Source organism: Pipistrellus kuhlii, unplaced genomic scaffold (assembly GCF_014108245.1).
Source record: "Pipistrellus kuhlii isolate mPipKuh1 unplaced genomic scaffold, mPipKuh1.p scaffold_m20_p_17, whole genome shotgun sequence".
Classification (NCBI taxonomy): Eukaryota; Metazoa; Chordata; class Mammalia; order Chiroptera; family Vespertilionidae; genus Pipistrellus; species Pipistrellus kuhlii.
The window spans coordinates 22,492,807-22,517,919 of record NW_023425482.1 but is presented as its reverse complement, the minus strand read 5'-3'; the positions used below and the strand labels follow the sequence as shown (position 1 = coordinate 22,517,919).

At 49.7% G+C, this 25,113-nt stretch overlaps 1 protein-coding gene across 1 annotated transcript in view; it reads right to left on the bottom strand.

Moving 5' to 3' along the window:
• The window catches only part of CDH11 (cadherin 11), a 72,791-nt gene extending 47,918 nt beyond the window's left edge, over window positions 1-24,873 (bottom strand). The window contains exon 1 of the mRNA XM_036440617.2: window positions 24,749-24,873. The gene's annotated coding sequence lies outside the window, so the exon portion shown is untranslated. The remainder of the gene's footprint in view (window positions 1-24,748) is intronic.
• Between the last annotated feature and the right edge of the window lie 240 nt (window positions 24,874-25,113).

Below are 25,113 nucleotides of genomic sequence, written 5' to 3'. Positions count from 1 at the left end.
TCTAGAGCCAGCATGTAGAGGAGCTGGGATCTGAGTCCTAGATGGTTGGTTCCTCAACCTGCTTTCTTATCCTTTATAATCCTATTGTAATAAAGCTCTCTAAGGGAAACCTGCAAATCCGACATAGACACACATCCCGATAGTCTTATGACAAAAGTAACTTAACTTTGGTGGCACCAGCCATGGGCAGAGGTGAGAGGACAGGAGTAATCCTGTGACTGACCTGTTAAAACCAAACCGGAACTAGGGAGATACATTATTTTATAGCTCGCATCAGTCTATCACAACATACCGCGGGTCCTTAAACAGCACCGTTCAACAAAAGTTAATCTTGGCTATTTATCTTGACTCCTTTCAGAATTTCTAAATACATAGGATTAAAATGATGTGCTCAGGGAGACATGTCTAATTTTTCAGAAATGCTTTTACACTCTTCTAGAGATCTGGCCAATGAATTCAATGGTAGTTTGTGGAGATCAAACATGAAAATGAATAGGAGAAGCCCTCCCCCCCTAAGAAGACCGTGGCATTGGTAACAATTAGGAAAATATATTAGTGTTCTAACTAGTTTTATTAAAGACCCCCAAGGTGGTTCTTGCACCGTGCTTCCATTAGAGCACTTTCTAACAGCATGCCAGGAAGCCCACGCAGCGGGGTTGCACTGAAACATATAGCGACTTTATTTTACAATCGGAGCCTATTGCTTGGGAGGGGAAATAAATGTTGTTGGAAGTCACGGGAGTAATAACATGACGGGAAAATGGATTTGCAAAACCACCAGCTCTAAGTGGAAGGCGCTCGCCTTTCTATCTTAAGAGCAGATCGCCCGTCATAAGCGACTGCGCCTTGAGCATAAAACTCTCTTGTGGCGCCTGCCTTTGTCTCCGTAAAAGAAAATGACATATATGGGTGTTTAAGTATATTTGGACTCCTGCTGGAAATTGTTACTGGGGAGAGAGAGAAAGACGGAGGCGCTTAGCAGAAAGAAAGCAAGCGGGCTTGGGTTTCTCAGCCTCCTCCCCCGCCACAGAGCTGGAAGGATCAGACAGGCTGACCCTTTCTTTTCATTTCCAGTAGGGTAATTTCCAGTTTAAGACACGTTATCATTACACTAAGGATATTACCGGGGCCCGCACCAGAACTCCCAGCTCAGCTCTGTGTGCGCAGAATCCCCTGGCTGGTCTCCACTTCAACAAACACAGCTCTGTAGCCAATGGGACCCTATTATGCAAACTAGTGCAAGCATATTTTATTCCTCATTCATTTCTCAGCACTCAGCACTGAGCAGGGGGTCTCTCCTTTCAAATCAAATCATAGGAATTATGCTATGTCTGTGGAAATCACCGAGAACGGGAGAGGAAGTATGAAAAGGCCGCCTGAATCCCATTTCTTATTCTCTGATTTCTACACTGGGAACAAAGCATAAGCTCAGGGTAACAATCGCTTCTGCTCAGGGGCCAAATACACAGCAGAGACAGCAAAAGGGTCACTGCGTATGTGGCTGCGCACTCTACTACGAATTGCAGATGTTAAAGTTTGTAGCGAACATGGGTCCCTTTTCCATGACCAAGACCTTCTTTACGAGCGGGTGGGAATTTGTAAACTGCTCCAATGGCAGTCTGATTCTCTGCTTCTGGAGAAGTAGGGAACCACAAGAGGTCAGCATGGGAGGTGCAAAGTTTGCTCACATCCTGGCACTACGCAGATGTGGGTCCAATCCTGGTTTCATCACTTAAAATTGAGTAAAGATAGTAAGGATAGTAAGGATTACCCTTGACCAGGTGCTTGATGTTTCCAGTGCTGGGCAGTCTACTCAGGTACACACCATGTTGTTATACTTCCACCTCAGCTTTATGTAACTTTCACCCACATTTTATCTAGGAGGACACTGAGGCTCAGAGTAGTTAAGTACATCATGCACAGATACACCCTGAGTCCCTGCAAAGGATGCAATTCAAACTCAAGTGTATGTAGCTGCAAAGTCCATGCTTTGGCTTCACCTGGCTCCCAAACTGGGGGAGGCCATATTCCTCCTCTTCAGAGACTGCATGATTGGTCCCCAAGGACCACCCTGGCCCAACACTGTATCTGGCATGGGATACCATCTCCATTAAGATGGGATGTCATTCTCAGGCTCTTCTCACCACACAGGATCATAGGAATCCCACTTGAGTCTTCAGACCCCAAATGTATAGAATCACTCAGTGATTATTTATCTCTTCAAGTCATTAACTCATCTTCAAAGGATAAGATGGTTAAGTACAGTGTGTGAAATGAAGAACTTAATCTGTGCTTTTATCCAATCCCTAAAGTAGTATTTTTTCCTCTCTGTAATATTTTTGAATTTTAATCATTAAGATGAATAACATATACCACCACATACAGGAAGCAATGTAGTTAGCAATATCGTCGCAGACTGTGAATAAGCACTCTATGCATGTGTGGAAAGAGAGAGATTTTTGTCTCCAGTTTTTCTTTCCCATGAGCTAAAATACCTGAGGGAAGATTAGGGCAAAAATGGCAAAGGTCAAAAGATGCTCAACCGAATGAATCGTCATGTGTGATATCAAAGCCTAGATGTAGATTTCCCTTTGTCTCAGAGCAGTAAATATCCAAAAAGCATTCTTTTTTCACCTGCCTCTTCATTCAGCAATAAATTTCCACAGGGCAGGCCTGGCTTGGATTTTGGGGATACATGGCCGCCATGAATCTCTGATGTGTAGACTCTACTCAAGCAATGGTGAGACACTGGTTAAGCAGATGAATGACAGTATGATGCAATCGATGCTAGCAGGACCACAGAGGAATCAGTGGCTATATCTCGGGAAGCAAATCTGCACCATGTCACTCCAGTTTTCCAGTACTCGCTCTCTCCAGCCTTTCCCAGGGAAACAATGATGCTCACAGTCTCCAATATCTAGTCCACTGATGGCCAAACCTTACACCAACCAATGATTTTCCAACCTGTGTAATCTGGCCCAAGAGCATTGGCTGGGTGAGCCAGATTTGCTTGAGACCTTGGATAAAAGAAACTATGAAGCATTTGCCAGTTAAAGGGAGAAGGTAATGAGGTGCCTGGGGAAATGGAGTGGGCACAAAGTGACACCCTACAGCCAACATTTTAGTGAGATTAATGTTATGAGCAAGCCAATCAGAAACCAGACAGAAACAAACATGACCTTTCCCCCTGGGCCATGTGAACAGCAAAGAGCAAGGCCTGCTCAAGGATGCCCTTCAGCTGTTGTCCCCATAAGCCCCGCCCCACTAATGTCCTATTCCTGAATTTCTATGTCATTTGCAACGTCCTGTGCATTGAAGGACCATAAGCCTCCTTCCTCTTAGCTTCGTGTTAGGGACATAACTTGAGTGCTACCTTTTATCATTAAACAGAAAAACTAGTAAACGGCAATCATCATGAGGAAGAAGTTACATGGTTCTTTTGGTCAAGGGGGAAGTGCTGTAGCTGTGGGGACCATTTGTTCAGATGAAGAAAATGTCCTTTCCATCTAGGAATGTCCAAGGAATCCTGAGGCAACTGGGAGATAGTGACAACTGAAGTCCAGACACTTGCATTCTTTTTTTTTTTTTTTTTTAATATATTTTGTTGATTTTTTACAGAGAGGAAGAGAGAGGGAAAGAGAGTTAGAAACATCGATGAGAGAGAAACATCAACCAGCTGCCTCTTGCACACCCCCTATTGGGGATGTGCCTGCAACCAAGGTACATGCCTTTTACCAGAATCGAACCTGGGACCTTTCAGTCTGCAGGCCGATGTTCTATCCACTGAGCCAAACCGGTTTCGACGACCCTTGCATTCTTGCAAGAGGTCTGCTACTGAACTGTTGTGTAACTTCACAAAAAAGACAAAGTCTTTCTCTGGGACTAAATTTCTGCTTCTGTAAGAGAGGAGGCTGGCAATAGCGGAGTAAGAGTCTCCGGGGCCTGAGAGTCTGTCCCTGGATGAAGGTTTTCTCCTGATGAAGAAGATTTGGGTCACAGCTGGCAGGGCTGCTCCGTGTGCAACACCAAGGAGGCCCCACCGACATTGTATAACACCAATGGTGTCCCATACATCCAGGGAGTGCAGGGCCCTGCTAATGTGTCAGGTCTGGAACCCCAGCACAAGGAATCAGGACTTTCTCTGCTGGACAGTGACCATCTATTAAGGACTCTAGCAGAGGATGCAGGCCCAGCTGTCAGAGGTCTGCGGGAGAAACTGACATGAGAAATGGCGACTCTGACCCAATGGCTGAGAGCACGGGCTTGGGCGTCAGATGGACTTAGAGGTTTAGAGCTCAAGATTTATTGCTCACTAGGGTCATGACTCAACTCCTGAGTCCAGGCTGCCATGTGAAAAGGTAACCACCACAGGACCAATCTTAAAGAAGGAGTGCTAAGATGAAAGGAGATGATGCAAGGAGAGAACTTTGTATGGTCCTTGACATGACCTTGCATACAGTAGGTGATCAAGAGGGTAACTCAGGAGTTTTGCTCTTTCAATAAGAATACAAAGTACGTACTATATGCCTTGAGTACACTAATATAACATTCTATCTATCTATCTATCTACCTGACCCTAATATGCAAATAGACCAAACAGCAGAACAACCACACAACCAGTAGCTATGATATGCCCTGACCACCAGGGGGCAGATACGGAATATGGCGGGCATCAGTCATGGAGGGATGGTGGAGTGGGAGCGCCAGAATATGGTTGCTGTCATCAGGGCTAGCCTAGTGGTTACTGAAAATTCTTTGCTCTCGTGCACCTCAGCCTCACTCGCACCTGCTGCTGGCCCCGGCCCCAATCGCTCCTCACAGACTTGCTGCCTCATCCCAGTGGTGGGTTAGTAAATTCCTGCCTCAGTGTCATAATCTCTGGTTTAGGGAGGAGGCCGCAGCTCAGGAGACTGTGGGGCCACTGACAACTGATAACTCACTACCCTTCTCTGAGTTTGTTTTTTTCTTATGGGAAAAAGGGTGAAAAGTGCCCAGCCTCCCCGGGCTCTCAAGTTAATATGAGGGTCTGATGAGGTCATGAATTGGGAAGCCCTCTGTAAAAGCATCCTGCAGGCTGCACCGGCGAGGAGAGGGATGATGTCATGCCGACAGCAGTGGCAACTTACATTTCTCTGGGAACATTTTAAGAGTCTACCTTTTAGCCTTTAGTGGTGCAGGTTGTAGATAAATATAAAAGACCTGTTATTGCAACAGCAAAGAGATGCGATTTCACTCCTTCTCTCTGATAGGGACTTGGATCTGCCAGGTGCTGCAAATGAGCTCCTTTCGTGTACGTGGGCTTACTCTTGGTGGTCCAGGGACGCAAAAGGGTTCTGTAGTGTTGATCTGTGAAGACGCTGCCCTCAGAGTGGCTCCTGGAAACCAGGGGTGGGGGTTTTCTGGGGAGAAGGGGGCATGGCTGATTCCAAAGTAAGGCTGTGAGAACATATCAGGGCCCAGAATCAATAAGGAGGCAGAAGTCCCTCTGCAGAGGCCACCGGGGTCGCCACTGTCCTTGACATGGGATGAGAATGGAGCAGCCCTGGGGAGGGCGGGCCAAGCTGCCAGGTGTAGTCACACGAGATGGCATGGGCTTTCCTGACTCAGCAGCACGTTCCAGGAGGCCCTCTCTGCAAACTCTCGTTCTCCATCCAGCCTGTTCCTGATACAGCCTAGGACCTACTATGCCACAGGCGCTATGCTAGGTGATCTACAGACATTGTTCATAACCTCTCTCCCTCAGCATCTGTGGGAGTCTTGTATTACAAGAAATGAGGTTGCAGCCACACACTGCCCATTCCTAAGCTCCTGCCTTGCCACCTTTCACACTGCACTTCTCTGCCATTCTCCTGGGAAAGCTTTAATTTTTTTCTTTCCAGGAATGCACAGCACTCGGCTGCATTTTGTTCCACCTAGCAACCATTTAAAAAACCTTCCTGGAGACCAGGGTGTCTGCAGCTGTTCAAGGCTAAGCATTCCCCGAAACATGCTGTTAGCCTCCAGGAACTCACAGGCTCCTGGAATGTTTAGAAAGCAGGTATTTCACCCAAGGGTCTCGCATCCTGCACTTCAAACACCACCGGTCCTTTCATGCTTCCTGAGAGGAACTGCCCCTGCCTTCCCCACGGGTCCGCCCACCTGCCCAGAGCTCCCCAACAGCCCTTGAACCAATGGATCGCCTTCTTCAAGCCTCTCCCTCTGAGCGTTTCCCACACCCGAATAGCATCTTGCTCTGTACCTTGAACTGCCTCAGCCTCCAAAGGTGCTAATGGCTAATAAAGTGCGGGCAGCGCGGGGACTTGCAGGAGGGCGGCCAGACAATAAATATCCTCTAACCAAAGGCACTGGCCAGACAGGACACAGCTCTGGGAGAGCTCATGAGCTAATCATTGTGGGGAGGATTAGGTATGTCGCTCACGGAAGGAGGAGTGAGGTGGTGGGAGAGGCAGGTCCCACAAATCAATATTTCCTCCAAGGGCACCAAGGTGAGGCCCTGGATTATCTCTGACCGGAAGAGCGGCTGTTACCCACCACTGCTCACCCCTCCGGCCCCTGCCAGGCCTGCACTGCGAAGGGGATCCAGTCCTGTTCTCAACAGCAAGTGGAAAGAAGCTCGCACTAGCCTGCTTCTGCTTGTTTGTTACTAAACTACATTAACAAAATAATATCAAGCTTTGGAATGGGTTCATGGAGCCCCAGTGTGACAAAGGCCAGCGGGATGTTTCCCCGAGCATGGATGTTGTCTCCCTAGGACAGTGGTCGGCGAACTGTGGCTCTTTGGCCCCTTGAGTGTGGCTCTTCCACAAAATACCATGTGTGGGCGCGCATGTCCAGTGCAATTGAAATTTTGTGGCCCATGCGCAGAAGTCGGTTTTCGGCTCTCCAAAGAAATTTCAATCGTTGTACTGTTGATAGTTGGCTCTGCTGACTAATGAGTTTGCCGACCACTGCCCTAGGACATGCATGGATAGCTGGGGATGGGCACTGCTCTTGCACTCAGGAATCTTACATCCATCAGCCGAGTACCTCTCCCCAAGAAGATGTTACTGGCGGGCAAATCTGCCAGCTGTGGTACCACCGGTCAGGTGGCAAGCAGTCTCCAGCATCACTCCCTAAGAGAAGCCCCTTTGGACCACAGCTGCCCCAGTCAAACAAGAATCAGACCGAGAAGGAACGAGAAATCCATTCCTGTAAGTCATGACCTTTGCCGTCAGGCCTCACTGGCCTCCTGGCCAGAAGTTCAGACAGAATGTCCACTTTTGCATCTCAAGGATGGCTGCCCACGAGGCCATAGAAACTCGGCATAGTCTCCCAGTCTGGGATCTCTTCCTGCTTCTGAACCTAGCCATGACCCTGGCAACCCTGAACTTGAGCCTTCGCATCTGCAAGGTCAAAGTCTTCATTGTCCATCTCTTCCAAATCTAGACATTTTAAAGATCTAAACTCCAGCCAACGGGTTTAGGCAGTACAAACTGGAAGTTACAGAATGGTCACAGAGAGATGACAGTGTGGGGAATGGAGTGAATGATATTGTGATAGCTCTGTATGGCGCCAGGTGGGTGCTTCAAGCATGGGCGGGGTGGGCGGGACCCCTCTGTCAAGTTCATGATTTTCTAACCCCTTTGCTGCACATCAGAAACTAATACTGAATAATACTGAATGTAACCTAATTGAAAAATTTTAAAACATTTAAATTTTAAAAAATCTAGCAACATAATCAATCCCACCAAGAACTCACGAGGTGGGAGTAGGGTGGAGATTCAGAATTTGAAAGCTAGCTGATTTGACAAATGTGCCCACACAGAGTCGCCAATAATTCCAAGTCAAGTCAGCTCATTAAAATCAAGGATAAATATAAACAGTAACAGAGAGGTCAAGATATCCTCAGGGCCAAAACTGGTTTGGCTCAGTGGTAGAGCGTCAGTCTGTGGACTGAAAGGTCCCAGGTTCGAGTCCGGTCAAGGGCATGTACATTGGTTGCGGGCACATCCCAGGTAGAGGGTGTGCAAGAGGCAGCTGGTCGATGTTTCTCTCTCATCGACGTTTCTAGCTCTCTATCTCTCTCCCTTCCTCTCTGTAAAAAAATCAATAAAATATATTTTAAAAAAAAGATATCCTCAGGGATGGCCTGGGCAGTTCAAGAAGAAATGAGATAGGACCAGGTCTGCAAGAAGCAGGGGGGGAGGGGGGTGGCGGGCGGCATTTTGAAAGCCATGAATGAGAATAGCACTGTAGCCTTGCCTCTCCTTTGAAGTCATGCTCTCCACACCCCAAACCAATGCCTTTTTCCTGCCCTTCCTCCCCTTCCCCCAAATCTGGTCCTCCCTGTGACTCTTACTCTGAGATGCCCAGCTGGACTGCCTAGGGCAGGGGTGGGGAACTTTTTTTCTGCCAGGGGCCATTTGGATATTTATAACATCATTCATGGGCCATACAAACCTATCAACTTAAAAATTAGCCTGCTTCATTTAGTCAAACATTTAATTAACTCACCCCTAATTGGCAGGGCCATACCAAATGTTTGATTTTGAGGGCCTTACTCGGCCCGGATGTCCCCCACCCCTGTCTTACAGCATGAAAAGTATGGGGAGTGCCCCCTGGGGCTGCTGCCTGGGGGAGAGAACCACAGTAGCTGAGAAGGTTGCTCAGTTAGCACAGAACCAGGAAACCTGTCACCAGAAAGATCTGTTGGATACGTTGCCTCCTTTGCCATCTTTCCAGGTCTATGCCGTGCCTATAATTTTTCTTTGTAGGAATTTGAGATGATGAAAACTCAGGGCTGCTCAAGACTGAGGACAGGGGTGTGGCAGAAAAATGTAGGCCAATGGTAGACCACACACACAAATAACAAATAATAGTTTTTAATTATAACATTTACTCTTTGGCCAATGCAAATGAAAAGAGCTTGTGTTCCTATGTATGCTGCCAAATGCAAAGATGCAAAGTTAGCCGACCATGCAGACATAGCCAAGTGTCCATCATTTGGGTGTCCCTCAATGACCATAAATGGGTTCTGCTTGAGGCATTCATTTTTCATCTGGATGCATTCAGCCCTTAGGACTTTTAGAAGCAGCAGACTGAGGCGTAGGCTGGGTGTGGGGATAAACAAAATGAAAACGACCACCTCCGTCCCAACTGCAAGGCTTAGTGGGTGAGAGCGGGGGTCAGGGAGCAGAAGGGTGCATTGCACATCTACCATGTTCGACCTTGAGCTAGAGCACGGATGATTCTTCCTCCTTACAGTCCTGTGAAGTCCACCAATGAAACCAGAATCAGACAACTTCAATTCCCCCAACTTCTGACATCAGATAAAATGGCATACCCCAAGCATGACCCCAGCCACCGACATACACCCAGATACATGCGCCAGGCGCTCTCTGAATCCCCAACAAAACAGCTCCGGGAAAGTGGCTCCTGGCAGAACAGAGGTGGTGCCTGTGCAAAGAAGGGGATTAATGTCTGCTGATTTCCCCTGATGTGTACAGCGTGTACCAAATCACAGCCCTCTCTGCAAAATTAAGGGCATTAGTTATCTCCCCATTCAGCCCGAGTGGCATTATACTTGCAGACATTCCTCGCCGCGCTGAGGAATATCAAGTTTTCACAAAATCATTCATCAAGAGGTGAGACCTCGCCGTGATGAGCGCTTCAGTGAGAAGCCAGGGACTAAATGGTGAGGGAGCGCGCCATCGCAGCGGCGGCAATTAGGCATCTTCCAGGCAGCCACGCTTTTCCTCAGACCAATCCAGTGAAAGCAAACGAGACATATTTCTTTCCTTCCTCCCCCACCCCCCGTGCTGTGAAAGGAGCTGCCTTAAATAACTGATGAGCTGCCAGTAAACCTGTTTTTTTTTAGGGGGGAAAAGTTGTTCCATTAAATGAAGCTTAATTAAACAGAGCACAGGGTGATAGTTCTCCCACCTCTTCAGAGATGCACCCCGCTTACATCGCCTAATTGTGGGGCTTGGTCTGGCAAGTCGTTCCTCTCTGAAATCACATCCGGTTGTCCCAATGGAGAAGTGTAGGGGTCGCCAAAGAAACAGACACATCTCGTTAGAGTAAGGTGAACAAAGCGGGACGTCCGGTCCCCTTACGTTAGAACCACAAGCCACTGCTCACCACAATTCATGTTCAATGACATCATCACCTCCCCTGCTTCCCCCATCTTTTCCCTGGATAACCCTGACGGGCATCCAGGAATTCTTCCAAGATGGGGTGCTTGCAATTTTATTTTTTATTTTTTATTTTTTTAATATATATTTTATTGATTTTTTACAGAGAGGAGGAGAGAGGGATAGAGAGCTAGAAATGTCGATGAGAGAGAAACATCGACCAGCTGCCTCCTGCACACCCCCTACCGGGGATGTGCCATGTACATGCCCTTGACTGGAATCGAACCTGGGACCTTTCAGTCCACAGACTGACGCTCTACCACTGAGCCAAACCGATTTCAGCAGAGTGCTTGCAATTTTAAAAATGACTCAGAACCCAACCCCTTGAAATAGTTCCAGAAAGATCCCCCGGGAGGATGGGGCCACAGGCAGTGGTCCAAGTCCGGAGGGGGGTGAACTCTGAGGAGAAGAAGGGTCACTGCGGATGCCCACATCTCAATCTGTGTGTGATCACCCACTGCTCCTCGGTCAGAAATGACTTGGAAAACGGGGAGTCTGAGATGGGCAGACAGAGGGCCAAAAGAAGAGGCAGGACAGGCGGAGATGATTCTGTAAAAACTTAGGGTGAAAGGGAAAATTCTGAAATAGAATGAACCGTGGCCTTGGGGTTTCTGACCATTAGGAAGAGAGGGGAGACCTTCCAGGGGTCAACTGAGTGGCCTGTGCCGTGGGCATCACACACAGAAACCCTGATGCTCAGGCCGAGGCGGGGCCCACTGTCACAGCCACGTGGCTCCGTTTTGTATTGGAAGCATCCATTCCATTTCCTTCGCCTCGTGCTACTTCCCAGCTACAAGGCATCAGGCCAATGACTCCATTTTTCTCAGGCTCCCTTTGCTCACTGGAGAAACAGATGAACTGCTCCCCTGCACAGGGCCAAGGGCTGGGGATCCGCTGATGTAAAGACATCAGCTGGCACGTGTCTGACGCACAGTAGGCTTGTTCCCTTTCCCCCTCTTTTCTTCTCTCCCAGATCCCTGAATAACGTGGTCTTCGAAACAGAACAATTCAGGCCCCGCCTGAAGCTTGGAAGCCTGAGCTCAGATCCTCATTTGTCGGCAGAGCCTCTCCTTGCAGAAGGTGCCGATGCCAGCTCTCCTGTTCCCACACGACACTGCATGGCTACCTGGGCCAGAAGCAGCCTCAGCAAGGAACCCTGTGAGGCTTGCGGGTGGCTGGAGAGGGTGAGAGCTGTGTCCCCCAAGAAGCCCATAAACACACCTTAATGCCAACATGCACATTTGTTGTGTGGTAATCCTCCTGCAGAGAGGAGCACCCTTCCCCTGCAACCAGCTTGTGGACCACAGAGCCCCGGCAGGATGGGGAGGCGGGAGGCTGCACCTGCTGCCACCTTTGTAAGCTAGCTCCACAGGAGGCTGGCACATGCTATCAAAACCTGGCTGCAGCCTGGCCGGTGTGGCTCAGTGGTTGAGCGTCAACCCATGAACTAAGAGGTCATGGTTCAATTTCCGGTCAGGCCACTTGCCCTGGTTGTGGGCTCAGTCCCCAGTGTGGGATATGTAGGAGGCAGCCAATCAATGATGCTCTCTCATTGTTTATGTTTCTATCTTTCTCCTTCTCTCCCTTCCTCTCTGAAATCAATAAAATCAAAACACAATAACTTGGCTGCTACCTGGATTGCATTAATCATGGCCAACCTCTGTCCCCACAGCCCCACATTTGGATGCATCTGGATATTTGAAAGTGTACAGACCTCTGCACCGTCACCACGACCATCACCCCGAGTCCTGTTCAGGGAGCCCCCCTTGTAGGACAGGCCCTGGTCTAAGTGAGTTAGAGGTAATGCCTCCTCCAGGTATCACAAAGACCTTGTAGAGCAGACACGGAGCATTGGGTGGCTGTAATAATCTTTAAGCATTCACATTTTTTAAGGTGTTCTTTTAACTCCTCTAAAGCTGAAAAACCTGTCCCGAGTTGAGAAAGAGGACGTCTGCCCATTGGGAAAGATTTCCATTTCACTCATTCCCAGTTGCTTCTTCCTCCTGGAAGGTATGATTTTGTTTGCACTCCCCGGATGCGGCCAGACAGTGGGGACTGCCTGGCTCTGGGCTCTGGGGGGAGGCGGCCAGCGGCGCTTTTGTTTTGATCTCAGTGGTTCGGTGAACGTCTGGAGATTCCTCCACAGCTGTTCCCAGGGAGCTGTGATTCCGCTGTCTGCGGGGGAAGACAGCCTCCCCGGGAACATAACCCAGTGCAGCCGCATGGACAGATCCTGAGTCAGGTTTCCATCCTGTCCAACAGGAAGGGAATCTGACCCATTGTGTACACGGGTGAGCCGAGAATGACATCAAAAGCTCTCTTAGTCACCGCAGGGGAGATAAGGATGCGAGTGGCTTTCACCTAGACCTGTGCTGTCCAGTAGAAATAAGCATGGACTTCTGCGGAGGAGAAAACAAGCCAACGTTGACTCATTTAACGGCGGAACACCTCATTCTGAGCCGTGGACATCCGGCTGGCATTGTGTGAATAGGATGCATGCAAGAATCCAGGGAGAGAAGGAGCCCCACGTGGGGATGGACACACCCCGAATGCCTGAAAGGAGAATGCATCCTGGGAAAACAGACTTGGGCTCCTATCTCTAGGTTTCAGTCCCCTGAGGCACCCACCTCTGCAGCTGCACACTCACCCTTACCATTCCTCACAAGGTGCTTAAATCAGATAAGAGGAAGGGCGAGGGCACCCAGCACAGAGAAATCATCCACATCCTAGTTGCCATGTATTATTAGCATACTAGAGGCCTGATCCAGGAATGAAGACTTGTGCAAGAATGGGCCTGCCTTCATTCCCCTGGCTGCCTGCACCACCTTCGCTCTGGCCTGAGCAGCCTTCCTGCCTTCCCAAGCTGCCCAGAGGCCCGGAGCAACTGGGGTGGCGAGGGATTGCCTGTGCCGTTGCCATGGCAATGATGCAAGCATCCTGCCCCATCCCCTGAGATCAGCACCTGCGTATGCAAATTAACCCACCATCTTTGTTGCAAGGAGCCTGGCCCCTGCAGCCCCAGCTGCCCTCTCTCTGCCCTGCCCACTGGTTGTTCAGGAAGGTCATTCTGCCATCCAATCTAATTAGCATATTAGCTCTTTATTATGTAGGACGGCTGGATCTGGTTTTCTCTAGGCACCAGGCGGCTGGTATGGAAACATCTGAGCACTGGGGCCGCAGGGCCAGAGACAAAGTCCCAGCCGCCTCGGTTACAGCTCTGTGGCTTCTGGAGCAAGCCACAAACATCTCACTCTTCATTTCCTCATCTGTAAAATGGGTATAGGTTTCCTCCCTCAGGGAGCTAGTCTGCCCCACCCCTTTTGTCTATTCCACTAAGCCCGATTCTCTGGACATACAATAAAACTTACTATAATTTTACTGTGTAGAGTTGGTAGAGTACTTAAAGAAAGAACAGCTTTGAGATATCCACCTATCATAAATTCCAGCCTTTTCAAATGCACAGTTCAGTGTGTGTGTGTGTGTGTGTGTCTGCAAAGTTGCCTATCCATCACCACTATCTCATTCCAGATCATTTTGCTTACCCGCCAAAAGCAATCCAGTAATCGTTACCAGCTATTATATTTAGAACATCGTTTATAACCGACTTCCTGCTATTCAAGGGCTAAAAAGTCTCTAACGCCCTCCCTGAATCACTCCTGGACTTAGGGTCAGTCCCAAGTGCCACGCATTCAGTGCATACCCCTCAGTGGCCCTCCGATGGACCGCTGAAATCTTCCTGGCTTCCCCAAATAGCTGGCTATGTTCCCAGAAGGAAAAGGCCATGTTTCTGGAATGTTCTTTCCTAGGCACCTCGGCCCAGGACTGCGCATGCCAGCAGGTGCCCGGTAAACGCTTCCCAAAGGCCGGCACGCTTGTCATCTCACGGCCCCTTGGAATGCCGATGCCTCCGCAAGTTGTCCTGTTCTATGGCCATCCTCCCCAGAGCACGTGCCGTTAATGTTTCATCTTAATGAGACTTCCCGTCGAGTTTAGCCACGGAAATCATTACAGAAGCACAGCCATAACGGCCCGTGCCTTGCCATTGTCAGAAAACTTCTCCCTGCAACCGTTGACATAAACTATCTCAATGGGCACAAACACCATTTGTCAAGAACAAAGTGGAGTGAGTGCCATTTCAGAAATGCATCGTAATGGGCTCTATCCACATGGATTATCGCAACCTGCCTCCGGTGGATACCTGCTCAAGCATTTAAGTGTGCAGGGCTATTGTTCTCAGCGTTTGCCTGAGGGAGACCACTTTGGGGACCAGACTGCACGTCCGCCCCACGTGTCCAGGGGATGACAGATGCATGTTCTCTCCTGGCAGGGGGCGGCCAGGCAGCTGCAGAGGCCGAAGGGCCCTGTTAGTGCACAGATGCACAGGCAGGGAAGCCATCATGCAGCTGTTGGCATCCTGAGAGCAGAGTGCTTCGGAAACCGATGCCACTCAGACCTAAATGATGGCCCAGAAGGAGCTGTGAGAGAGAGAGAGAGAGAGAGAGAGAGAGAGAGAGAGAGAGAGAGAGAGAGAGAAAGAGAGAGAGAGAGAGAGAAGGAGGAAGGGGGGGATGTCTGAAGATTCTGCTCAGCTGCAGCCGGTTTGGCTCAGTGGATAGAGCGCAGGCCTGTGGAGACTAAAGGGCACCGCGTTTGATTCTGGTCCAGGATAACTGGTTGCAGGCTTGCTCCTGGCCCTGGTCGGGGTACATGTGGAGCAACCCATTGGTGTGTGTCTCTCTGACATGGATGTTCCTCTCTCTGTGTCTCTCCCCCTCCCTTCCACTCACTCGAAAATCAATGGGAAAAATCCCCGGGTTATAATTTAAAAGGATTCTGCTCAAGATGGCAGCATGGGAGTGCCCACGCTCCAGCCCTCCACCCCATGAGGTTGTCTAAGGCAGGCAGAGCCCCCGCCTTCAGATCCCTGAGCAGCCATAACGGAAACATTCGGCAGTTAGGTGTGGCTTAGTCATTCATTCCAGACATATTTTCTGAGCTACGACAAGTGTAGAACGGCATTGCTCTTTTTTTCCCCTTTTTCTTTACTAAATCTTTATTGTTGAAAGTATTACAGATGTCCCCCTTGTTTCCCCATTGAACCTTCTAGCCACCCCTCCACCCCGCTACCACCCCAGGCCTCCATCACCCTATTGTCATTGTCCATGGTTATGCATATATGCCTACAAGTTCTTTGGTTGATCTTTTCCCACCCACCCCAGTCTTCCCTCTGAGATTCCACAATCCGTTCCATGCTTCTATGTCTCTGGATCTATGTTGTTCAACAGTTTATTTTGTTCGTTAGATTCCACATGTCAGTGAGGTCATGGGATACTTAACTTTCTCAGACTGGCTTATTTTGCTTCACATAATACTCTCCAGTATGCAAGGCTGAGAGTAGAGGGGTGAGCAAGGGAGGCAGGCCATGTCTCTGAATCTTGGGGGCCTTAGACTCATGGAGGGGAGAAAATAAAAAGGAAAACCAGGAAAGGAAGTAGTATGATATTCACACATTGTGCTGAGCGGTGTAAAGATTAGACATATGATAAAATGCCATATATCTGGGGGCGGGGTGTGTCTTTAAAGGGTGTAATGTCAGGAGTGGCCCCTTAGGGGGCATCATTTCGGCTGAGCCGTAAATGATGAGAAGGAGCAGGGCAGGAGGAGCCTGAGACTGAGGGAGCAGGAAGTGCCAAGCCCCTGCAGCTAAAGGGCTGGGCCACTCAAGGGACAGAAACAGCCGACTGGGTGCGGAAGAGAGGGGTGGGCAGTGGCCACCGAGGGAGGATCCTGGTGACACTTCGGATCTGGGTTTTATTCTGGGTAAAAGGAGACAGTGAATAATTTTCAGGAGGGGCAATGGGCAATTACCAATAAACGCCCATTTTCATCTCCATCCCTTATTCCACGCTGCTGCAGACTAAATCAGACCCATCTCAGAGAAGAAGAGATCTGAGTTCTGTCCCCAGAGGTCCTTTTCCATCGTTCCCCTCAGCCTCTAGGTGCCCCGCTAAGCCTCCAGGGAGCGGGCACTGAGGGCCCACAATGAAGGAACAAATGACTCGGGTGTATTCATGTGGACCAAGAAAGCTTGATGCAAAACATTCAGCAGGGCGTGCGGCAGGCTGGGTTCTCTGGGAAGCCAACTGTGAGGTGGGGGGTCACTGAGGACATTATTAGTGGGTGACGTGAGAACAACCCACATGGAGGGCAAGGAAAGGAGGCAGAGGGGATAGGGAAGGGAAGATGTGGTGCAGGCCCAGGACCAGCTCAGACCACCCTGCATGGTGCTCAGGGGATGGCCATTCAACAGGATCTCAAGTAGAGTTGAGAGGGCTAGGCCTTGGCTGATGGGTCATCAGATGTGGGCCGCCACTGGAAGGGGTGTGACCTTGGCTGAGGTGGAGCACTGCAAGGGAGGCAAACCTGAAAAGCAGAGAGCTAAAAGTCCCCTGCCCAGAGCCCTTCCTATGGCCGGAGTGCCAGTCCCCCAGTGGCTGGGAACGGGGTCATGCAGAGCAGTGTGCAGTGTAGAAGCAATTCTGCCTTCACTGGGGTCTACTGCTTCTGGCGGGTCTTGCTTCTCATAAAAGTTAAGTCTAGTTATCATCCCTCACCAGGCATCACTCTAATCGTTTTCATGACAAGAACACTTTAGATCTGTTCTTCTAGCAATTTTCAAATATGCAGTGCAGTGTCACTAAGTACAGTCACCATGGTGTACATGGCACACCTGGAGGTAATTTCATAGCTGGAAGTTTGTACCATTCGACCACCTATTTTGCCCACCTCCATACTCCTGTCTCTGGCAACACCAGTCTGTCCTCTGTATCTGTAAGTTTGTATTCCTTGCAGTTTTGTGTGTGTGTGTATCTGTGTGTGTGTGTGTGTGTGTGTGTGTGTGTGTGTGTGTTCGTTCTTAAGATTCTACGTATAAATGATGGCATATGGTATTTGTAGTTCTCTGTCTGACTTATTTCACTTAACTTAATGCCCTGGAGGTCTGTCCATGACAAGATTTACCAAGTCCCTTCTCTTTAATGGCTGAGTAACACCCCATTCTTTATAAGATTATCATATTGTCTTTATCCACTCATCCACCCATGGACACACAGGCTGCCTCCATGATTTGGATATTGTAAATAATACCCAGATATGATAATGTACAGATGTCTTTTCCAGTGAGTGTTTTTGTTGTCTTCACATGGATGCCCAGCAGTGGATTGCTGGATCCTGTGGTAGTTCTATTTTTACGTTTCTGAGAAACCTCCAGACTGTTTTCCACGGTGGCTGCACCAATTTGCATTCCCACCAGCAGTGCACAGGGGTTCCCTCTTCCCCGCATCCCCACACGGGAATGCTTTCCTTTCTTTTAGAGTCAGAAGGAAAGTGAACCTACTAGGGCTGAAAATTGTATTCCCCCTTCCACCAAAGCAAGCATAAAATGCAGTCTTTTAATATTTTTATGGAAGAGGAGCTTAGGAAAGAAAGGTCCCCGAGGAGCCAGGACACATAGGAGGCAGAAGTGGCACACTGCCTCTCGCCAAACCCAGGAGGCCCACCTGGAGGAGAGGGCCCTTCTCAGCACAGCCAAACAGGAACAGAGAAGGAAACCTCGCACAGGGGAAGCCAGAGCGCAGCAGCACAGTGTGTTGGGACCAGCAGCCATTGGGTCTGGACTGAGAGTGAAGAGCAGGATGGTATGGGGGCTTCAGGGATGAGAGGAAGTGGGGGCTGGGTCACGACAGGCCCAGAAGCCAGGCGGAGGCCCCTGTGATGGACCGCACACCGCCGAAGCTTGGGACATTAGACAGGAAAATCATGCCACTCAGATGGCAGAGAAATCATGCCCTGGCTGGTGGAGAGGCCTGGGGAGGAGATCATGGAGCTGGTCATGGGCTCACAACCCCAAATGCCAGCCACCCTGCCCTGACCATTCCAGCATGAGCCCAGGCTGCTCACTGCCGCAGTGGGGTCCAGCTCAAACCCTTGTCAAGAGTGACACTGAACAAGCAGCCAAGGCTTTTTCTCTCTTAGCCCAAAGCATGGTGTACACGGGTTAGGGGCACTGAGGGGCCATCTCCTGGGCCCATTCTTCCAGTGGAGATTCTGAGGAGAAACTGGGACTGCTGAGATATGCACACCCGTATCTCTTATGGACAGACACCCGGACCGCAGGGCACTTGCTGGGCATCCCATTAGAGAGGCACCTTCTCCCCAGCCCTTGCTAATATGCAGACGATCTCAAAAACCAAAAACTGTTTCCGTAGGGGAAAGAAGTATAAGAACTGTCGCTATGGCAACCTAACGGATTCTGGGAGGATGCTTAGGTTCCCAAATTCAGAGCCCCTTAGAAAGATGACCTTATTGGCCCCTCTCTACAATTTCCCTAAAGCTCCCAAACGGAGGCTTCTGGCCGCAGCCTTCTCAGTTTTCAGCAGACACCATCAATTTTCGTGTCCTGCTACCTGCTCTATCAGACTGCCTGGAGCCCCGAGGCCCCCACGGGGCGCAGGGCAATCTGGGTTAGGAGCCCCCAGAGGGAATGGTGATTCTGAGGCTTCGGAATCCCAGAGGGCCAGGGAGAGCTGCCGGGCAATGGCCTGATTTTGTCCTGAAATACTCCGGGAGCAGCTGGGCCTTCGGGATGCAGCCAACTTCCGGAAACAGGCAGGTGTGGCTGGGGGTCTGGGGACCCCCCTCAGGGGCATAGGAGTGCTGTGAAAACGGGGAGTCCGATGGCCTTATTCACTCACAGGTGCACGGTGGCATGAGCACACAGGGAGCGGTTCCGGAGGGTGTTTAATGAGTGAAGGAGTGAGTGATGGATGGCCAGGAAGTCATTCCTGGGAGATTTCACCCCATTAGGCTCCGGTTCTACTGTTTCATTTGGTCGAGATCTGGAGCACCCTGCCTGTAGAGAGCATGCACTGGCTTGGCACAGAGCAGGAGAGCGCGCCCCCCCCCCTCCAACCCCCCCAACTCCACCCCCACCCCCCCAGGCTCTCGGGAGTATTGGCTGCGGGAATGAATGAGTGAAAACCATCCTTGTGGGCTCAGAGGCAATGGCTGGAAAATCCTATCCACACGGTCTTCTTGGGTTACTTCCTACCCGTCAGCGTTCAAAGCCCCTCTCCCTGACCACAAACAGCCCCTCGCCCGGTAATGCGCGGAGGAAGTGTGTCCATATGGTGAGCCCCGCTCCGGCACTTTGATCTTTAGAGGAGGGAACCCTACACCAGCCTTTGAGCTGCCCACGGACGCTGACAACACAACAGAGGAGTCACACAATCTCCATGGCAGGTCGGTCGGAAATGAAGTGATTACATTTCAATGGGAAGGTCTGTTCCTACCTAACCCCCTATCCCGAGCCACTGGGCCTCTAGGGCAGGTGCCTGGAGCCCGCTGGCTTCACCCAGGACACCAGCATCTTACTGAGTGAGCGCCTAGAGACAGAGAGACAAGCAAAGACCCTTTCCCAGAGATGAGTGTGAGGTGGATATGTACCGCCCTTGCCATCCCTGTCCTGAGTGTGGATTGCCTGCTATGGCATCTCAGGGAACTGTCACAGCTCTGTGTCAAGTCCGGGTAACGGACAGCCATGCCATGCCTTGATTAGGGACTGAAGTCATACACATCGTGGCGCGGAACATGCAACAATAACTCTGGAAAGGTGGAACATCACTTTGTGTTGCTTTTGCAACTTTTCTATGCCCTTGAAATGTTTTAAAGCATCCCATCTGCATTTTTTAAAATTTATCTTTCGTATTGAAAGTGCTACAGATGTCCCCTTCTTTTACCCAACGGCCACCCTTCTACCCCATACCTGGAAGGCAGGATAAAGAAAGAACTAGAAGAGCTGGTGCTTAGGAACAGAGGAGACCTTGGCTCTACCCACTGTTGATCACGTGGCCCTTGGCAAGTTGATTAACCTCTGAGGACCTCAGGGTCTCCATCGATGAAAGAAGATGCTGGCTGCCCTTACGACGCAAAGTCCTGGGGACATCACTAAGGCCAGGCGTGTGAAACAGGGAGCGGAGTGCCTGGCACATGGCACGCTCATGAAGCACCAGCCCTCACTGTGACTGTCAGGCAGGATTTCTGCATTTTGTCCATCATCAGGTAAATACAGTGGGGTCAGAGAACCATACTCTGCTTCTCTGAAGGTTTTCCTTAAGGTGCTGATCTGGGCAAAGGCACTCTATCCCCGCCGCCTGGCACACGAGAGCTTCCTGTCATTCTTCCTGAGCTGACGGCAGCAGCCACAGCCACATCGGACCCACTGCAGGTCTGCAAGGTAGGCAGCCCGTGAGCTGTGTGTGATTTCGGTGACAACAGCGACAGACAGATCCTCGACCTCTTTCTCCACACTGGCCCACATCCCAAAATAGGAAACGTGTGTGCACAGACAGACCCAGCGGGCACCGGGCTAGGAGGCAGTCTGCCAACACTCCCGACTGTCGGGGGCAGTGCAGGTGAGCCAGGCTCTGGCGGCTCTCGGGGATTGACTTTCATGCAGGCAAAAGGTAACTGGTAACTTGTGGCCAGCAGCCCCTGCGGATCCTCACTCAGGAGGGTCTCCACGTGCGTATGCTTTTTATGAGCATGAGGACAGCCTCTTCTCCCTTCCCGTCTTTCAAATCTGTGCCCCGTGCCCTGCGGAAAGCCCAGCAAGACAGCAGGCCTGAGGGCCCCTGGCCTGTAGCTACTCAGGTCAGTCCTCCCTGCTCCAAAGAGGAGTCTAAGCAAGAAAAGTGCCAAGAATGGAAGCTCCAGGGAAGATTGCCCTGGAATCAGCCAGAGAGCCAACTGTCCGGTAAGCCTCAAGCACTTCAGCACCATGCGTTCAAAATCTTGCCTGGCTGGGACGGCTCAGTGGTTGAGCATCATCCCAGGCACCAAGAGGTCACAGGTTCCATTTCTAGTCAAGGCACATGCCCAGGTTGCAGGCTCGATCCCCAGTGTGGGGCGTGCAGGAGGCAGCCGATCCATAATTCTCTCTCATCATTGATGTTTCTCTCTCTCTCTCTCTCCTTCTCCCTTCCTTTATTCTCTAAAATATCTATTTTAAAAGAAAGTATTTTCTTTCTCTCTCTCCCTTCCCCCCATCTTTCTCTCTCTTCCTTCTTACTTAGATGTTGAGTGGTTTATACAAATCGAATTGACTAAATTTTCCCAGGAAAGACAAAACGCCTCTTCATCCCTGACAACAAGTGTGGCCCCACACAGGCACCTGTTCCCACAACACCAGCTGGGGACCAAGGATGGGAGTCTTGAGTCCAAGTCTTCGGTTGGTTTTGTTTGGTTTCTCCAAAACCTCACAGTGTGATCACAAACAAGTCCTCTCCTCCTTCCAGGAAAACCAAATCCCTCTCTGTAAAATAAGAACCTTATCCCGAAAGACCAAAAGGCCCTCCCCTCCGCACCAGGCTGTGGTTTCCTGCTTTGTTTTCCATTGTTTTTGCTTTTCTTTCAAGGTCCTGCAATGCAATAGGCTGGTTTACCTTCCTCTCTTTGAAAATGAAAGCTACACAGAGCCCTTCAAAATAGGCGGTTCTTCATTACTAAGGGGAGAATAAATGGAGCAGATTTCCTAGAAGAGAAATTACACTCAAGCACTTTCCACTTAACTTCTGACTTGCTTTCATTGCCACTGCCTTCTAATTGTCCCTATTATCTAGAGAAATGGGAAATGTCAGCCTCGTGTCCTGAGGAGGAACTCAAAGGGCCGAGGAGCTGAGAGGCCCGTCTGACCGTCTGACCATCTGACCGGGCAGGAAGGAGATGCTCTCCCTTCGAGGGCACAGCCACAGGAGGGACAGCTCTCCTCTGCTGGGGCCTTGGAGCAAAGGAGGGCAGAATATGCTAATGCACGAGGAGGCAGGCACACAGCTTCCCAGTCCCACGGGCGCATGTGCAGGGCCTACAGCTCTGCTTCCCACGAAGCATGTTCATTCATTCGTTTATTCCCAGCACACACACTGACCAGAGCATGGGAGGGAGACCTGGAGTGGGGGACAACCTCCAAACTGAACTCTGTCCCCACGCACACCCGCAGTATATTGTGACTGTAAAACACCCGGGACATCATCCAAGACTTCTGGGTCCTAGTGCCAGGAATAATCATGTGCGTGATAACAGCTCGTGTGGGCTGGAGCGAGAGCCTCAGGCCTCTCATGGAGGAGATGTCTTTTGTCAAGAATATACCTTTCAGCATAACGATGATTGCTTGTCTCATTTTTTATTCTTATAAGTATATCTCCAGTAGGATATGATCTCACTCATCTAGGGGAAATGGTGAACAGCATAGACTGATGAACAAGAACAGACCCAGAGATAAGGAGCCATGGGTCAGACTGTTGGACCTCAAAGGGAGGGTGGGGATAAAAGGGAGAGATCAACCAAAGGACTTATGTGCACACATATGAGCTTAACCAGTGGTCAAGGACAAAGGGAGGTGGGGCATTAGTCGAGGAGGGTGGGGGATTGGAATGGGGGTGTTGAGGACAAATATGTGATACCTTAATCAATAAAGAAATAAAAAAAAAAAGAATGTAGCAAATTCGTTCGGGGTGAAGGCAAAAGAGGGGATGAGGGAATGGCACAAGACAGAGGCTAATGTCAGACTTCCCAAGAATAAAGATGTCCACAGTTAAAAAAAAAATAAATAAATAAAAAAGGTGGCCAGAGGCAAGTTATCCATCTTTTCTAAAACTCAGTTTCCTCATTTATGAAACCCTGGCTATTAAGAGTACCTGTCACAGGAGGCTTTTGCAAGGATTGAGGGAGGTGGTGCCCTTAAAGACTGTAGTGCCTGGCATACAGTAAGAACTTAATACCTACTAGCTGCCATGGCTGTGACTTTTCCTCGGTGGTAACATGAGTCCCCCCTCCTCACTTTGTGTGCAAAGTACAAAGTCTCTATCCAGATGTTTAATAAATATTCACCGAGAGCCTATAAGGGGTGCGATACGGGGCTTGCAATTGGGAGAAATGGCGCTTCCAAAGTAAGTTCTGCCCCCAACAGCCACCTGGTCCAGCTGGGAAGACGGACGAGTAAATAGACAAGCCCACGCCCACCTGGACATTGCCATAAATGGTGTCATCTCTGACGAATGGGCATGTTGTCTATGAGAAACCCAGAGCTCAGTCTTAGGGATCAGGGAGAACTCCTTCCAGACAGTGAAGTCCAGGCTAAGATATAAAGTGAGTACGATAGAAAAGGAGAGAGGGTGTTGGTTTGGAGGGATGAAGGTTGTGCCATGTGGTAGGTCCAAGGGTAGATGTGTATGGTGAGGGCTGGGTGTGCAGAGGGCCTGAGGGACCAGCCTAGACAGCAAAGCAGGCCCCCTTCCTCGCAGGGTCCTAGAAGCTTGGTCAGGTGTCCAGACTCTATCATGGAAAGGGATTAAGTGGGGAAATGACATACTGTCTGGGCCTAGGGACACAGTCTGTTGCATAAGGAAATCACGCTAAGGCTGACAAGGAAGCAGTAACCTTGGAGGTAAACCATTTGTTGGGTGGCCACGGTGGTATCTGGGAGAAAGAGGATTCGGTGTGTCTTTGAATGGTCGTAGTGAGCACAGAAAGAAGTCAGAATACTTCAGAGGTCATCAGAGGATAGAATCACGTCCGTGTGGATTGGAGTGAAAGACATTAGGGCGAACGGGTGGAGAGTCACGCTGGTGTAACGAATGCTTAACTTTCTCTCTGGATACTTGGCCATTCCGAAACAATAGCACATCACCACCAAGGAGCAGGAGGAGGGAAATGGGTTCGGAGGATCCTAAAATATAAGGACTGGTAGAGAGCCTAGCCCAACACCCCGTCGTGGCCACAGAAAGCACTCATTCACCTAAGGGCGCACAGTGGGGAATGGCAGGGCTGGGCCTGGTGGTTGATGGTCTAGCATTCTGTCTTTGGAGGCCTAATAGGTTGATACTGCTAGCTCTTCCTTTTCAGACGTAAGCCACCTGCTTCATTTCTAAAGAATTCTTTCACCCAGTCGGCGTGGCTCAGTAGCTGAGCATTGATCTATGAACCAAGAGGTCAAGGATGGTTTCCCGGTCAAGGCATATGCCCAGGTTTTGGGCTCCAACCCCATTGGAGGTTGTGCAGGAGGCAGCCAATGGATGTTTCTCTCTCATCATTGATGTTTGTATCTGTCCCTCTCCCTTCCTCTCTTAAATCAATAAAAAATACATTTTATAAAGAGAATTTTTCAACAGAAGGAAAGGGGGAAATAACAACTTGGCAGTCATCTTAGTCTACCCAGCTGAGTTCTTGCTAAAGAATCATAATCCCCTCTAGTTCCTTCTCCTCTGAATCTCCTATAGTCCAAAAACTACCATCCTTGTATGGGCACATGATAGGTGTTCAGCGAAGAGAACCCAGTAACAACAGGCAATAATCACATTCCTGAAAGTCCAAGAAAGCAGGGCTGCTCCGTCTCCGGTTCCATTTTGGATTTGGTGAAGGTTCAAACTTGAGACAGGCTTAAAGAGAGGAGTTGTAGGCATCCTACCCCCTCCACTCCCACTGCAATGTTCAAATCACTCAGTAATGTTGTTCTCTCTTACCTTTTTCACCCATTGGATACTTGCTGCCAGTTTCTGTAACACAATCCACCCATCTGATTGGTCCCTCAACAGATGGCAACAGGAATGATCGTCACAATGCCACTTCGCCGAAAATACAGTAATTTCTGCCACAAAAAAAAGTGGATGGTTAGTAACCTAGAGGTGACACTAATAAAGTGATTCACTATAGGACACAGGTGCACAATAAGACAGACTTTTCTCTTAGAAGATAATAGTCCAGGTGTGGAGCAAGGGATGTCAGCAAACCATCTCAGTAGTAGTGTGCAAAGTGGGTGACATGGGGGTGACATGGGCTGAGAATCTACAGGTACTGTAGGATGGTGTGGTTAGCCACATGTGTATTT